Source organism: Camelus bactrianus, chromosome 6 (assembly GCF_048773025.1).
Source record: "Camelus bactrianus isolate YW-2024 breed Bactrian camel chromosome 6, ASM4877302v1, whole genome shotgun sequence".
Classification (NCBI taxonomy): domain Eukaryota; kingdom Metazoa; phylum Chordata; class Mammalia; order Artiodactyla; family Camelidae; genus Camelus; species Camelus bactrianus.
In genome coordinates this window covers 94860947-94879059 of record NC_133544.1, presented here as the reverse complement: position 1 = coordinate 94879059, position 18113 = coordinate 94860947, and the positions used below count along the sequence as shown (strand labels likewise).

General features: G+C 34.8%; 1 protein-coding gene and 1 pseudogene across 8 annotated transcripts in view; one reads left to right on the top strand and one right to left on the bottom strand.

The window, feature by feature from the left end:
• Positions 1–17404, bottom strand: part of LOC141577995 (uncharacterized) — a 110036-nt gene extending 92632 nt beyond the window's left edge. For 7 of the 8 annotated variants that reach the window (XR_012507799.1, XR_012507802.1, XR_012507804.1 and 4 more), the window contains exon 1: positions 17249–17404. The gene's annotated coding sequence lies outside the window, so the exon portion shown is untranslated. The remainder of the gene's footprint in view (positions 1–17248) is intronic. The other variant, XR_012507805.1, reaches the window with a different exon arrangement.
• On the top strand, positions 17137–17864 carry LOC141577996 (programmed cell death protein 6 pseudogene; annotated as a pseudogene).
• Positions 17865–18113: the final 249 nt, after the last annotated feature.

Here is an 18113-nt window from a genome sequence, read left to right as displayed (position 1 = left end):
GACAAATTTTAGGATGTCTGAGATCAAGAAAGGTCAGAGTGAATATTGTACTATGAACACAGAGAAGAGTCATATAAGATGAAGCTTGGAGAGCTGGTGGGTGCAGCTCCTGCAGAGATGTCTAGGCACAGTGAAGAGTTCAATTTTTCTCTAATTGTGATAGCAGGAACGGTATGCTTTGATTTGTGCTTTAAATATCTCTGCTGAACAGAGAATACATTAAAAAGAAGAGGAGTAGAATCAGATTGATCAGCAGAAATACTGTAGTAGCTCAGGTGAGTATCCTGGCATTTTGAGCAGGCATATGTTAAGATGTTGGAAATGTTGAACTGGAGATATATTTTGAGACTTAAGAGATAAGATTTTGGGATTAGATGGGATGATGGAGTGTGCCAGGAAAGAGAACAAAAGTATGAATGGTTGTATAAGTTGCCAAAGCACCTACAGAGGGAATGAAAACATTCTTAGAGATAAATTAAGACCTATTTTAGATTTGTTAAATTTAAAATTCATTTATGACATCTAAGTATTATAAAAATGATAACATTTAATTATATTACTTTAAAAACATTTTAAAAATTCTCAGCTTAAGTAACAATTTTTGTGGAATTTCTCCGTGATGTCTTCAGAGTTAGGTATGCAGCTCTTCTCTGTTCTCATGTTACTCTGTGTTCACCTCTAATATCCCAGATGACAGCAAATATAGACTTTCTTTCACCAGCTTTAAGAGAATTCCTACTCTAGAATGTACTCAATTAATAGATTTTTAAATATGTTTTTTCTTTCTTATATTTTGATTTTTTGAATCATATTTCCCACAAAGAACTTTCTGTAACATTTTGAAAATATCAACGTATCAAAAGAAAAGAAAAGACCAGTGTATCAGACCACCACAGTAGATTAAAAGAAACACACACACCAGGAAATAGAAGAGAAACACTGAGAGACAGAGAATTGTATGAGAGACAAATTTCCCTAAATGATATAGTCCAAGTGCTCACAATGCAGATATTTACCTAATGTCAAGGGGGCTGCCCTGCTTTCAACAACTTCATGATATTTTATTAAATATGTCTCAGAATCTTTTTCTTTATATAATAATTTATTCTCATTATTTTTTGCCTTCAGTTTTATACTTTTGACAGTTTAGAAGATGATCCTTTATTCTTTTTATACCTTCATGTGACAAAAGTTATTTTTTCATGGCCCTCCTCCTCTGTTCCCATAGAAATTGTTTTCACCTCCCGGGTAGGAGATCTTGCAAGATCTCATTTGAAGTAAATTTTGGATGAATGGTCTTTAATTACCAGTTATTGCTGAGCTGACATATATGTTGTAGATCAAACTATCATTTTTACTGAGGATACTTTTGATCTTTTCTCTGTTTTATGACCCTAACCAAAGTCACAACTACTTTTTTCAAGGTATATCAATGCAAGGATATCCAAGGATTTTCTAATACTGATCTTTTCAGCTCAATAACTTTTACTAATAATGTTGATGCAATTAACCTTTCACAAACGGTGGGTATTCAGGCATCCTATCGTATAAGCTATATACATAGAATAATGTTTACTATGGTTATATATTTTTATTAAGACAACATAGTGTTAAGACAAGGCAGTATAATAAATAAAACATTACCTAGCATAGTAAGATGACGTCATGTTGAAACAATATTTATGACTTATTTTGCTCTTATATCGATACAAAATTATCAAGGAATTCAAATACCCACGTTTCGATCTACCCCTGCATTTTTAAGAACAGCTTAGTCACAGAAAAAGCCAAGTAGCTCCAGAGAGATAAAGTTTACAGAAGTAAGAAGAATAGTCATCTAAAAAGTCTTCATGAATTATTGAATTCAGAAAACAAATACCTCAGTATCTGTTCTCTCAAGATTTTTTTAAAGTTTTGGGCATTCATGATCTCCTTTATTTGTAAAGCAGTGGCGTTAAACTAAAAATACTTATAGGACATTTCAGTTAAAGAGAAGGAGAGATGGCAAAAATATGCAGTCTTATCACCACAATGGACCTAAGAAATGCAATTTACAGAAAACAGAATATTTACAGTCAATCAAATTGCAGTAACACCAAATATACTTTACCCGGGTCAGCAAACTGAGGCAGCAGAGGAAGAGAAGGTGAACGCGGGGAGGAGCTTGCTTGAACTAGTTGGTATGGATACCACATAGCAAAAAGCATTTCAAACACAGATTGTACATTAAACCCTAAATTAGATACCATGATACAGAAGAGGCATGGCCATTGTCTTCAAGAATTTATAAATTTATTGGGAATAAAGGAAATCATACAATTGAAAACAAACTGATAGCATTACTTAAACCTTTTGGTATTTTCATTAAGGCCTCAAATAATAGTACCTTCCTAATTTTTAAATTATTTTTGATTGATTTCATTAACTATACAACTTATTTGCCACAAAGGTTAAATCAAAATAGCAAAAGTTTAAGGATAATTTAATATGAGGGAATTTTTGCATAATTTAATATATGTATTACATGATTTCACATATAAAATTTTTGCTTTATTATAAGATATAGATTATTTCCATTATTCAGTTGTTAGATATATTACTATTTAACTGGGTTAAAATAGTTTCATCACCTTTAATCTCATCATTAAAATGTACACCACTATGTCTTTAGTATATTATACTTGGTAATATTTTCATGATTGCTTCAAATTTTAACCCAAGTTTCACATTCTTATTTTTCAAGTGATATATCACATAGTAAATCTGTAGATTCTTGAGCATTAAAATCTCCTTATTTTTGAAGCTGTTTATTGAACCAGAATTGAATCCATTATTTTTTTATCACATTCAAAGAAATTATTATGACAAGGATATTATGCATGTACTACACTTTTTTTAAGTGCACACAATAGTGTTAAGAAATTATAACGTTCTCCTGATATACCTCTAGTTCTTTAATGGAAAGGCTAGTTTTTTCACTGATTCATTTATTAAAATAAACTCATTTAACAGCTATAATGAGCCAAGCATGAGCTTCTATTATGAAAAATAAACAACTGATTGTTCAATAAGAAAGCTTATATTAGAACATATACTAAGCAAATAATTTAATAGCACTTTTCTTAAATTACTATCTATTCTTCAACAATTTCATACAATGAGGCAACCAAAATAAATAACATAAAGTTATCAAGGCCACTATATTGAGAGACCCATGATTAATTTCTTTATTTTTGTTTCATTGAAAGATTTAGATTAAATATTATATGACACTGCAGCTGAATATTTTTGCTCCATGCATTTGAAAATTCATTTTGGTAGTTAAAATTTAGCGGGCTGCATGTGTTTCTGTTTCTACCAGGGGATACTGTGTAAGCTGCTTATCTTTAAAAAATTCAGTGAGCATTACCTTCAGCAGGGATATTGTGGGACTATAGAGTTGATGGAAGGAGCAATAAATAAAAATAACAGGTATTTTTCATGACATCATGTACTAAACAATAGAAACAGTTCGACCAATGAGAAGTGGGCTCTCAGTCTTGGTGTGGTACCTTAGCAACAAGTCCCAAGTAACACAGACACAGACACACACAGACACACACACACACACACACACACACACACACACACACACAATCTGATGATGCGCCATCGTAAAGAGAGCTCAACCCCTGATACTGTATCCAGGAAAAACACTATTAAAACAATGAAATCTATAGAGGTCAAAATATTGAGGCTGCTTAATCAGATGATGCTGAGTGAACATATTTGACTCCCTAGTTGCCAGGAAGAAAGAAGTAAAGTGGGAACTTGGCAGCACACAAGTCCTAGTCTAGGAAGCACCACTTCTATCACTATTACATTTATCCCCAGCCAAGGCATCCAGCAGGAACACCATACCCTGGGGACCTGGTGAAATAATTGGGGTATAAGCAGTTAGTTTGCTGATGTGCTATTTTTTCATTCTACCCCCAATAAATATCCTATTCCTCAAAAGTATAGCAAAAATCATTGCTTAATTTATTACTCTTAATGATGAGTCAGGGGGAAATGAGAAATGCTGTTAAAATTCCCCCTCCCCTTCCCAGATTGCCCAACTCACTCAAGGGCCATCTTAAATAGAGAATTAGAACAAGTCACTCAAATTCTAACAGCTTAGCTCTGCATGAGCCAGACTTCACCCCCAAACTGTCTAATGTTTAAGCTTGTACTATTTGATGCTGCCTTAACTGAATGTAGCCTAATTTTTTTCTTGTTAGTGAGTTGCTGGAAGATTTACTAGAGAGGTTGAATTCTCATTGCCAAGATGCTTGGAAGGGGAATAAAGATGGGTAGAAATATATACTACTGCAGTTTTATTAATTCCTTCTCCTTGCAACAATCTAACGTCTAACTGTAAGTGGACAGTAAACGAATTTCCATTTTTTCATAGTCCATAGCTAAAATCATCATAAAGCTTCAGTAAAACCCTGCTCTAGTAAAATCAAAAGATGGCCATGGAGACATTTCCCAACACATTCTGCAATCAGATACAAGAAAATGCAAGAAAAAGAAGAAATTGTGAACTTATGCTTTCATTTTGCTACCGGAATTAATACATGAAAATGGCTGCCAATGAATATAATACTGTTATCATTAGTAGCTATTAGAAGTTGTTTCTCTGTAAAATAATCTATGGAGGAATTACATCAGCTAGAAGGCATAAAATGAATAGCACAAAGCAATTTGGGAAATTTTTATTAGTGAATTAGGGAAGGATAGAATTTGGAATTAATTATTAAAGAAGAAAACTTAATATAAAATTCAAAAATAATTAAAACTATGATGATAAGATAAACTTTGCAATTTTTCCAGACCCTTGGCTGCTCTTTCTAATTTACACAAAGGCCCAGGCTCTCAGTGCTGACCCAGGCAGAACAGGCATTCACTCATCATACTATTAAGAACTTCCTAATATTTTAACATTCACAGCTTGCAGAATATAATCCATAATACTTACAGACAGGTTATAAATCAATACGGAAAGTAGTTAAATATATTATTGTGAGCTAAAAACACGTTTGAAAACTCACGAAAGCAGAAAGTGACTACAGAGTCCACGTATACATCCGGCCATAAGATTTTTAAACCTGTTTTTAAAACAAATCAAGGATTTCAGAATTGAGTTAAATACATGATTTGTGACCCAAAGGGGTCCAAGAGAGTTCTGAGTGAGGGTCTTCAGAACAAAGTTCTTTGCTAGGAAAAAAGTTTGGGAAAACTATTGTTTGAAAACATTATATTGTGAAAATAAAACTGCAAAACCTAGATGCTCTGTTTTAAGAGGCATAAAGCAAAGGAAAAAGAGGTTGGATCATGAATATATGTTTATTGTAAAGAAATATTGCCCGAGTAACATTAAATATTAATTCTACATTTCAAACTAAAAATGTGCCTACACCATTCAGTCAGATACCAAAGTGAGACCTTGAAAAAATAAAATATTTATATATAAATAAAAGTGTCCATAAAGGAATTTAAAGTTTATCCCTGAATCTGCCACTCTAACACTGCACCAGAATGTTGTCAACATGGCATAAATTTACATCTTTGAAAGGAATCATGATTTGAAAAGCACAAGAAATTCTCTGGTAGTAAAACAATACAGCACAGATAAGGTTTTTTTTTTTTTTGTGGTGTTGTTAATTTTAAGACCTCTAAAACATTTATAGAGAATTTTAAATTGTGATTCATAATCATTTATTTATTCATTCAATATAATTTATTTAGAATTCTACATGATAGCAATCCAAGAGCTAGAAGATGTACAAAGTTCCTATTCCTCTGAAGTTTGCATTCTAGTTGGGATGAAATTGAAATAAAGAAAAAGATTCATGATTAAGAACATGTCAATTAGTGAGAAGTTACACGAAGAAAGTGAATAAAATTAAATGAGAGAAAGTTACTTGCATACGCTACTTTAGAAATCAGCTAAATGTGCTTTACATGGCAGGGGTGGTATGAGATACACAGCTCCTATACAGAAAGCAAAATTTGATTTGAAATTTTAAGAGCAATTTCAATGAAATATTATATTTAAGCATTGATATAACTTTTCCAGTTAGCCTTGACGTCAGAGTACAAAAAAAAAAAAAAAGTAAGTTGTTATATAACCCAAACTAGAACTGGAACTTTACTAAGAGTCAGAAAACTGGGTTCTAGTTATATACTTATTCATTCATGTCTCAGTGAATTCATTTTTCATTCATTTTTCATTCATTCAATACATATTTATTAAATGCTTACTAAGGGCCAGAAAGTCTTGAGTGGAAGCCTTAATACATAGCAATCAGTACTATGTGTAAAGTCTTCATTATGTTTGTCTCCTTCGTGGAACTTGTAACAATTTAGATTAAGTATGTATTTTAAATCACTGCTTTATTTCCCCTTGCCCCCACTAGAGTGAAATCTCAGAAGATCAAAAACTATGTCTGTGATGTTGACCACTATATAGCTAACACTGTCATGTAGATGCTCTGTAAATATCTACAAAGGTAATAATAAAGGAAGGAGGGAAGGAAGTAGAGACAGAAGGAGGAAGGGAAGAAGAGAAGGCAAGAAAGAGGCAGAGAGGAACGATGAAAACAAGGAAAGAGAAAAAGGAAGGCAAAGAATGAAGAAGGTGGGGGATGGGGAAGGAGGAGGGACAGAGGGAAATTAACAAGTATTTATTGTCTACTGTTTGTCTAACCCTGTTAGAGTAACTGTTTTTGTGATCAAAACAAATAACAACCATAACAACAACAAACTACCACTTTAATGCAAGTAAATAGATATTTCAAGAGCAGAATGATTACTGCTATGATGGAGAAAAACACAAATAGAGCCAATAATCCAGTTGAGGAAAGGAATCAGGAATGTGTGTTGAGAGAGGTAATGTTGGAATCTGTTACAACTGTGTGTCTTTAGATAAGCTGTAAGTCTAACATAAGACTTTTTGCTGAAGTTCAGGCAGACATGTCTAACTGCCTACCAGATCTTCACTAGGGGCCATTTGACAATAATATAAATTCAGCGGGTCCAAACTGATTTTCCCATCCTATTCTCTTTATCATGATTTCTTTTGTGAATCATGTGATCATCCACCACATTAATGCCCCTAAAAGCAGAGTGCTTTCCTCTTCTTTATCTACTCTATCCAAGTGGCTCCTAAATCTTAACAGTTTTCCCCCAAAATATGTCACTAGTCCTTTCTCTCCATTCATACTTGCCCTGCCTGCCTTGTTTCAGATCCACCTTGGTTTTTTGCTAATTACATCGGCTACTTAACTAGGACTGCTTATCCCTGTATTTGGAGATTTCATTCTACAGTATAGATGAAATTAAGAAAACCCAGATATAATAGTGTCATCTCCTTGATTAAAATACTTTAGTGACCCTCCTTTAGTAAAGACAAACTTAGCATAAATGAATTTGGACCTCAGGATTTGGTCCATAAATACTTTACCTACCTCATGTTCCCTGTGCTCCATTCACACACAAATGCTTGAATTTCCCAAACACATCCTCTTTTTCCCCTCTCCGTAATCTTGCATATGGTTTTTATTCTTCCTGAAGTGTCTACACCCCTTTGTGTATATGACTAATTCTTTCTCATCCTTCACTTTTACCAAACTCTTCCTGGATAATATTACTCACTCTTAGCATCCATGTTTACTTCAGAGAGCTTTTAGCACAATGCTATGTAGTAGGTGCTTCATTTTGTCTTCTCTGTTTAATTTTGAGCTCCTGGAGAGCAAAAGGTCTTGTCTGATTCATTTATAACAATGAGTGGTAAATGATTAACTCCTGACAAATACTGAGTAAATCAATGTACAAAGTAACTAATAAATAAGCCATCAAAATTAGTTTATTATCTCATCCATAACATGTTTTCAGTGGACAAGTTTATTCTAAGTTACTCTCCAACAATAAAACTTATGTTTGTGTGTAACTGAAGCATTATGCTGTACACCAGAAATTGACACAATATTGTAAACTGACTATACTTCAATTAAAAAAAACATAAAAAAGGAAAAAAAAAAGAATTCCAGAATCTTACATCTTATTCTAAGAGGGATTTTTTTCTTATTGTTTCCACACAGAACATGTATGCATGCATTAACACCTGCCTATGGCCTTACTATTCAGGATATTTAGTCTTCTTATTAAGAGAAATCAGGATTAAATAAGAAATATAAAATTGTACTGTTGATGCAAATTAGCATACCAATGAATGGTTACATCTGGTTAGTAGAACTTTTAAAATTCCAGTATATATGAATAAAGCATTTTAAACTATACTGAGTTTTCTTCTCATCATTTTCTTTTCTTAAGAGAATTCAAAAGTCTAAATTACTCCAGGTGTAAGTTTTAAAGAAGTAAATACTACACATCATTTACCACTGGGGACAAACACACAAACACACACACACACAAACATACACATCTTAAAAATTTGGAGATCAGCAATGAAATGGAAATTTAGTTAAGGTGGATTTTCAGAAAATATTGAATGCTAGTATCAGCAAGAAAAATAATCAGTACAAATTAGCATCTTCTTTAAAAGGAAAAAATGCAAGACAGAGTCCTAAGAATGAAACAACAGCAACATCAAAAATAACAACATAATCCTTGGACTGACAGTTTAAATCTATTCATGCGCTCCAAATCTTGATATCAATTCAAAAACAATAAAAATGACTCAGGAGATGCCATTGGCACAATAAGCTAGAACCAAATATTGAGTAAGACAAACTATCCTATTATCAAACATACTCAAGGAGAACAAAATAAACAATATTTTGTAATATAAATGGCAATTATGAGAGGAGAAAATACTCAGACACAGTGTACCAAACAGATGCATCTTTAGGAAGGGAAATATGAGACATCCCCACACCACTAATATCGCCTCCTCCCTTGGTGCCCCAAGGTTGAATCTGTAAGGACGCTGATGCGAAGAAGAAGTCAATTGCATAGTTAAAACCTTCAGTACTTCCGCATTTTTGTTTAGCCTTGTAACTTTCTTAGTAACACTTGATAGACTATATTAGAAACATTTTCTAAATGCTAAGACTTGTATCATACTGAAGTGAACTTACTCATTTTCTTATCGTTCTCTATCCTAGGCAACATTAAGTTTCTTGAGAATAGAGTGTCCTTTTTTTACAGCATCTTTAAATGCCTAGCATTGTGCAAATACAGAATAGGTGTTCATGATCTTCTGTTCCTGTTGAATAAAGTATCAGTGCCTTCTAATCAAAGACCAGCAGTAACACACCCATGGCTAAACAAGTTGTTTTTATGATTCATGGCAGCCAGGAGAAACACCCATCATGAGGAGCAACAGGGCATCTCAAGAGAGAGTGTTAGGAAGAATTTATCATAGGATTTGGCCCTGTCATAGGTAACTCTGCGGCTCATCAAACACCTTAGGAGGAGTCTACTCATTCAAAACTACGGTACATTTCTTGAAAGTTAGAATAATAAAGAAGAGATCAAAATTTTATCATTTTTATTATGAATAACCAAAAAATGCAAATTTTTCAAGTTCTTTTTTCTACTACTAAATTCTAAGAAATTTTAACCAGGAAAACTTTAATGGATAACTTCAAGTTCCATCTGTGCCCATGAGAAAAATTTTACAACTAATGTGGTAGGAATGTCCATTTTGCTATTTCTATGATAATTCTTGATATGAATATAATAGTAAATAAAAATAAATGAAGAATTCTTAAACTAAGTAATGTACCCTCAATGAACAACCTTACAATCTAACTTTACATAAGAAAGAAGAGTAGAAGTCTTACTTTCTAAGCTGGGGAGTTGACTAACAGACCATTTGTAGCAGTGGTTTTGGATGAAGTGATTCTGTATAAGTGACTGAAGGAAAGATAAGTTTAAGCTTGCCATATAAACAGGTGCTAGTGCTGACATGCTAAGAAGAAGATTGGAAAATGCTAGCAGCTTTGTGGTTCAACAAGAAATAATATTTCAACTTAAAAAGTGTTTGAAGACATCTGCAGATACAGCTATAGAATAGTCCTTAAGAAGGCCATTTAAATCCAATCTAGCCCTTGAGTTGTAGTTACTTGAAAACCTAGAGTCCCAAACTATAGATTATATTACAGATGCTGTTTTTTCCCAGAGATTCATTTGCCTGGACTCTTGTTCCAAGAATGCATTACCAATTTCTCTCTAACTTGGTTAGAAAGAAACTTGACAAATGCCACTGTGGAGCATCCAATTTCAAGGAGCATGATCTGCAGTGTAACATTTATGTGCTCTATTACTTAGCAGAAATCATTTTTAGTTTGGTAATGATCTCCTAAAAACAATCAATGACAGTATGAAAATAATTATTGCTGAAACTGATTTTCAACAGTAGTTAGAAATTGGAGCCAATTATCTACAGGGCTAGACTTCGAGGAAGCCTAAAGCCTGGAATAACAAAGAAATGATGCACCTGGGAAACTGACCTTCGATTCACCTAGTCCCACAACAAATGCCTAGGAATACACTTAAATTGTTAGCGGTTATGTGCCTTTCATTGGCAACCAGGGTATCGCTTGAATCTCAGACATATCACATCCCCATAGAAAACAGCAGAGCATGGTTCTGCAAAAGGGGCAGTGGACTACTCACTCTGCTCAGGGGTGGCACTGGGTACTGTTGTAGGGATCTGAAGTCAGAGAAGCTTGTCCTTTTGACTGTGACTACTATTGTTTTCCTGGCTTTGCGTAGCAACTTTGTGTATATTAAAGGGCCTTTGTCATTTGAGTCTTTGGCCAACTTCCTTTCACCATCCTCAGGCTGGAAGCCCTGCAGACTGACGCCTAAAGTAACTTTAGCACAAGGCATCACATTCTGGTTTACCGACCTGTGGAGATATTCTTTTTAAAAATGGAAGGATAGGATCCCAGAAAAAAACAAACAGGTTCAGAATTTAACCCTTCTTGTGCCAGACAACAAACGCTGTGTAGCTGGAGAACTGGGAAGAACAGTTGTCAAAGCGTGCTCTCCTCCCTTTTGACTCAAGGCTCTCTGGCACTTTGGCCAACTGGTTAAAAACAAACAAAAACAAAACACTAGAATCTGAAGTGAGCAAAACGTGTAAAAAAAATATACGATTTCACTGTGGATTCTATTGCCTCAATACAAGAGGCACCTAACGTTTTACAAAAGAAAAGAAACAGAAAGCCACCAGATTAGGTGTCTGGCTGGCACGGAAGCAGATACTAAAACTGTGGTCCCTGTGGCTGGAAGGAAGACAGCTGTCTATAATGGTGCTGCTGTGAATGGCTGAGGTCCTGTGGGCCTTGCAAGCCCCAGCCTGGCAGGCAGCAACTTTCCAAGCATGCTTTGGCAAACTGTTGAGGTATTAGATATGGGAAAGGGTGAAAAAGGAGCTGAGAAGTGCTCTTGCTTATACTGATGCAATTCTAACTAACTACAGGGGGAAAAAAGAGGATGAGGAGATCAGATCACGTGAAAGATATGAAATAAGTTAAAGTATTGGCATCACCCTTGGTTGTGAGTAACTCTGTTCTAAGATGTGTGAGTTAATCTCTCTGCTCTTACAGACAGGCTGAAACGAGAGCAGTGACCTTGGAGCGTTGTGATTTGCACAAGTTAACTGGGTTACAAATAATGGTATTCAGAAGACTGAGTATTAGAAATAATTTTCTAATTAGAACAGGTGGCCTCCAAGTGCAAAAGTAAAGGTGCTTAATTGATACAGGAAATTTTAATTGGTAAGAGTAGACAAAGCTATTTCATTTTGAAACTTCTGATTAAAATATGGTGCATAATATGTATGGGATCTGGCCAGCAAGAAGGAGTTTTTTGACTGGCATTGTTGCCATTCTGAGTACTGTGTTTTGTTATTGTCCAGAACCATCCCACACATTAGAGGAAGATTAAGATCTCTGCCCCCTTCTCACCAGAAAAACACTTCATCTTAGAGTCTACAATCATTGAGCAAAAGCACTTCCACATAATTGGGGGAGGGGGGGAAGGCTAGAGGTGTGCTCCTTAATGTAAATTTACTAAATGCACACTGACAAATTTTGATTTGTCCAAGATTCCTAGTATTAGTACAAGACCTAGAGTTAATATGGTCTTGTGACCATGCTGATATCTACTCTGACATAATTTTGCTCAGAGGGACATGACTTCTCTGGGCTGAAGCTAATTGAAGTAAGGGAGCAGGGATGGGGAGTAGGGGAGGAAGGATTCACAGTGCATCTGAATCCTTTCCTGGGTGACAAGTCTTAATTTTGAACATTTTTTCCTGTTTTTATAGATTTTAAAAATTATGGTTTAAAACTACTATCTTTATGGTGGGAAGGGTCAATTTGGGTAAATACATATTCCTTCCTTCAATATTAGATGGTTCAAATTTAGGTAAAATGCCTCAAAAATGAGACTAACCAAGTGGGAGCTGACAAAAGTAAGCATCTTTCTGTAGACCCCAGGTGAAAAGAGCTCAACTGTGACAGGAGAGAAGACGCAGGCTTGCTGCAAACGCTGAGCCCTTGGAGGGGGTCTGCAGCTGAGGCACATTCTAATGCAGCTCAAGTGTGCCTTCTACACAAGGAGCTCATGCATTTGATGGTGGTGACTCCATCTTCACTGCTACAGCTACACAAATGTTCTGGTATAGTAAGTTTCCTGTGAGAGAGCAGATAGTAATATGGTACGTGAAACAAAAACTTTGGTATTATAAGCCATCTGGTAGCTAGTGAATCTGAAGTAGCTAATCCACGGGAGGATTTTGTCAGCAAACCCTCATGGTAATCCCATGCAGTTACTCTGTCCACACCAAGGGCAAAATAAGACAACAAATAACTTGAAATTTGACAAAATCATAACTACCTTTTCTCCACCATCTTACCCAGATAAAGTGAGTTTGTGTTCCTTTTCTGTTGAAGTCATGCAACTGGCCCTGACAGAATGCAAAATCAAGCACGCAGAGATAGTATGCCTTAATTCATGCAAAATATCGAACATTTGCAATTGGTCTTCCCATAAAAATAATTTACTGAATATGTTATTTTAATGTCTATACTAAAACCTTTGGAAATGAGTCTAAAGTGACATAAAATTCCATATGAAATCATTGACAGATATGTAAATGTAGCATAAACATAAATATGAGACAAATTTATTAGTGTCCTTTATGAATTAAATCTTATGAAACATCCCAGTATTGTAAAAATGCGGATTTAAGTCATTATTCCACTTAAACTTTGGAGTACTATTTTTTAAATCTTTGATGTTCCTAGATATTAATATAATTGTTCTTTCTAAAATTCTAATTTTTTTAGTTAGACAAAGACAAGAAATATATTTATACTGTTAAAGGAGCTTAGCAGTTTGGGTTCAACATTAAGGATACCTGTGATAAAAAACTGAGTAATGAAACATGAAAATGAAAATAAAAAGAGATAAAGGAGTTTTAGGCTCAGCTTCAGTTCTTTTACTAGTCTATACTGTTCCTTTTTCTGGCTTTCACTTATTAACTATAGATGATTCTAATTGAGATACTAAATATTATGTATTTAGCAGTGTTAAATAAATTGAAAATTATTAATGTGAATACATAATCTTTTGAAAAAAGTCATTTTCCTGCTCTGTCACCTTAGGACTTGTTACTCTGTGCCTCTCTGCTTCTTCTTTTCAACCATAATTGATTAGTTCAGGTACTTACTGTATTAATACTGCTTATAATTTGTTTAATTTCCTATTTATTATGTATATATGTATGGAATACATACACACATGCATATATGGCATACATATCTTGGACTGCAAAATTCAATTGTAACTGTTAAGATGTCAGTTTTTCCAAATTTGATCTGCAAATTCAACACAATCTCAATAAAAATTTCAGCAAGCTCTTTGAAGATATCAACAAAATTATCTCAAAGTTTATATGAAAGGCAGAAGATCTAGAATAGCCAACGCAATACTAAATAAGAAGAATTAAGCTGAAAACTCACATTACTCAATTCCAATACTTATTCTAAAGCTACAGTAATCAAGACAAGCATATCCTGGCAAAAGCCGAGACACACATATCAGTGTAATAGAATATATAACCCATAAAGAGGTTCTCACAAGTTTGGTAAACTGGTCTTTTACAAAGGAGCAAGGGCAACTCTAAAAGATAGTCCTTTCAACAAATGGTGCTGAATAAATGGATTCCTTATGCAAAAATATAAATCAACTCACAAATCTTAAACTTTTCATAAAAAGTTAATTCAAAATTAATCACAGTCCTATTTGGAAACACAAAATAATAAAGTTCCCAGAAGATAACATAGGAGAAAATCCAAATGACCTTGCCTTTGATGACTCTTAGACCCAATACCAAAAGCACAATCCATGAATGAAAATCATATTAAGTTGTGCCACATTAAAATTTAAAACTTGTGCTCTGTGAAAGATTCTGTTAGAAATGAGAACACAAGTCAAAGGCTGGGAGAAAATATTTGCAAAACACGTATAATATAAAGGATTTGTATCCAGAATATAAAAAGAACACTTAAATTTCAAAAATAAGAAGTAATCTAATTAAAAACCTGAACAAAAAAACCAAAAAAGACTCATCAAAAAATGTACAGATGGTGAATAAGCATATAAAAAGATGTTCAAGATCATTTATCATTACGGAACTGGAAATTAAAACAACAGTGAGTACACGTCTATTATGAATGGCTTAAATTCTAAAAACTAACAATACCAATTGTTGGTGAGAATATGGATCAACAGTAATTCTCACTCATTGCTGGTAGGAGTGCAAAACTACAGCAACTTTGGAAGATAATTTAGCATTTTGTTACAAAGCTAAAAATAATCTTATCATATGATCCAGCAACTGTGCTAACAGGTATTTACTTAACTGATTTGAAAATTTATGTCCACATAAAAACCTCCATGGGTATCTTCACAGCAGCTTTATTCAAAATCACTAAAATGTGGAAGCTTAAGATGTCATTCAATAGATGAATGAATAAACAAACTAAGGAACATCTATACATATATACAATAGAATATCATTCAACCATAATAATACATGAACTATCAAACTACAAAAAAAATTAATGAGTCTTAAATACATGTGGCCAAATGAAAGAAGCCCATCTGAAAAAGCTACAAACTATATAATTACCAATTACAGAACTTAGAAAAGACAAAACTATAGTGATGGTAAAAATTTTGGCAGTTTCCAGGGCTTGAGAGCCAGAGGGTAGGACTGAGTAGGTATCATTTAGGAAGTCAGAAGAATCCCAGGATGGAATGCAAAATGTAACAAAGCAATAGAACTCTATTACAAATACACAAAATAACCAGAGCTCTCGAATAAGTGGCTCATTTTAAAATTGGGGAAGGAAATAAGTCAGATGAGTTTAGAACATGTTGTAGTGTCAGAAAGTAAGGAAGTGCTCAAAAAAGAAAAATACACAATGAAAAAGGTATGCCAAAGAGACACAGGAGCCAATTTAAAGAGCTCCAAGTTGCCAAACCTGGAACAATTTCAGCAACAAAACAAACAAACAAATAAATAAATAGCATTGGATTTATAACCAAAAGTATGAAATAAATATCCATGAGTCCATTCTGATTAAATAAATTATTAAATACATGAAAAACACATAAATAAATAAGGAAGAAAAAACAAATCTACCCACAGGAGAATATCAATTTATGTCAATACTGCTCTCAAAGAGATGGGGCATCAACTCTTCACTGCTTAAGTGTGGCATGCACGGAGTGATTCCTTCCAAAATATGCAATATAGAAGGAGGGGGGAAAAGAGTAATTTTACAGTGCAGAAACCTATTATCAAGGTCCTCATAAAAAATGATGTCATGTTAATAGTATGTACCTTTGATATAATCTGATGAAAATGGTGCTTTATTTCTGTGATCTTTCCACCAAAACCTATATCCCCAGTCTAATCACAAGAAAATAGACAAAATATCAGTTAAGGGGTATTCTACAAAATATCTGATCAGTACCCCTCCAAATTGTCAGGATCATTGGCAACAAAGGCAGTCTGAGAAAATGAAATAGCCAAGGGGAGCCTAAGGGAGTAAGGGGGACAGAATGACGCGATGTAATCTGGTATCCTTGCTAGAATGCCAAACATAAAAGGGATGTGCATTTGGTAAAAACTAAGAAAATCTTAATGAAATGTGGACTTAATAGTGATGCATCAATATTGTTTTCTTAATTGGAACAAATGTATCATATTAATGTAATATCCTAAGTAATACGGAGAATCGCTACACCTTCTGTGTAATTTTACCAAATATCTAGAACTGTTCTAAAAATTAAAGGTTTATTTTAAATTAGAATAGATTGGTTTTTTAAAAAGCTACTTTTATTGTTCCTTGAAACATTTTCCAGACACTGTTAATGTATATGATAAGTAATAGCATTCTGAACTATGTAGAATCCTAGAAATACTGCAGAGTATATAAGCTTTATTCATTTGACAATGAATATGGAGCATAATGAATGGAATGGAAGGAGGGGTGCAATAAAGACAGTTACTTATTTCATGGTAAATTTTTAGTTGTGTCTACATCACTGTCACTCCATCCACTCACCTAATGATTATGATAACATTCCTTCATTTTATTGGTGGTGTGGTTCCAAACCTAACATAGCAGCTAGCACTATACTAGGCATTAATTAAAATAATGTTTTAAATTAATGTAATTTCCTTGCTTGCAATACAGTGGGCTTCCACTTCCAGCCGTATGCTAGACTAAATATTCTGAAATGCCCTTAGGCACTGCAAAATACACAAATGTTATTTCTGTATATATAACAGAATACTAAACAGTTTAGAAAGTCCAGCCCAAATCTTATTTTGTGTAATCCAGACTGTGTAAAACTCATCACTTTTCATCTTTCAAACTTTAAAGATACTAGCTTATAAACAATTTGTAAGAAGACATAAATATTGATTAAAACAATAGTTCAATTCTTTGAATTGTTAGTTGTATAACAAAGGTTATTAAGCCTGTTGTATAGATATTTTTTTGCTTTCATAACATTCATTTAAACAAATTGATCATGTTGCTTTTTCTACAGAGCTGCCAAATATGTGAAACAATGCTCCAAAGAAACTGCATTAAAATTTTAAACAGAGGAGCCACCCGCGTCCAGCCAGAGTCTCAGCCCAGCCGCGCCTCGGCCCATGACCACCTACCTGTACCGCCTGGGCCCCGGGCCGGCCCTGCCACGGGCGCCGCGCTGCCGGACCAGAGCTTCCTGTGGAACGTCTTCCAGAGGGTTGACAAAGACAGGAGCGGCGTGATATCGGACAACGAGCTTCAACAAGCGCTGTCGAACGGCACGTGGACTCCATTTAGGCCAGTGACTGTCCGGTCGATCATCTCCATGTTTGACCGGGAGAACAAGGCCAGCGTGAACTTCAGCGAGTTCACAGGCTTCTGGAAGTACATCGCGGACTGGCAGCTCGTCTTCCGCGGCTACGACAGGGACAACTCGGGCATGATCGACAGGAACGAGCTCAAGGAAGCCCCCTCAGGTTTTGGGTACCGGCTCTCTGACCAGTTTCACGACATCCTCATTCGCAAGTTCGACAGACAAGGACGAGGTCAGATTGCCTTTGACGACTTCATCCAGGGCTGCATCATCTTGCAGAGGCTGACAGATATATTCAGACACTACGACACGGACCAGGATGGTTGGATTCAGGTGTCCTATGAACAGTACCTCTCCATGGTCTTCAGCATCGTATGACATGGGCCTTCTGCAAGTACCAACATGGCTTACGGATAAAAGAGACTGAAAATGCCAAATCACTTATTTTAACAAAACGAACACGGATGCAGTTAGATACTCTTCCTGTTTTAGGTTTTGTATAATGAATATTTGGGGACCCAACTGTACATGTGTGGATAAGCTGGTTAATGTTTCAGAACTGTAACAATAGTCGTGTCAGATATAGACATTTGATTTGAGACTTCACCTGTGCCATGAGGTGAGATGTAATGATGTTTCAGGTCTTCTGCATGCACAGAACTCATCATGTGCTTTTCTAGATAGCT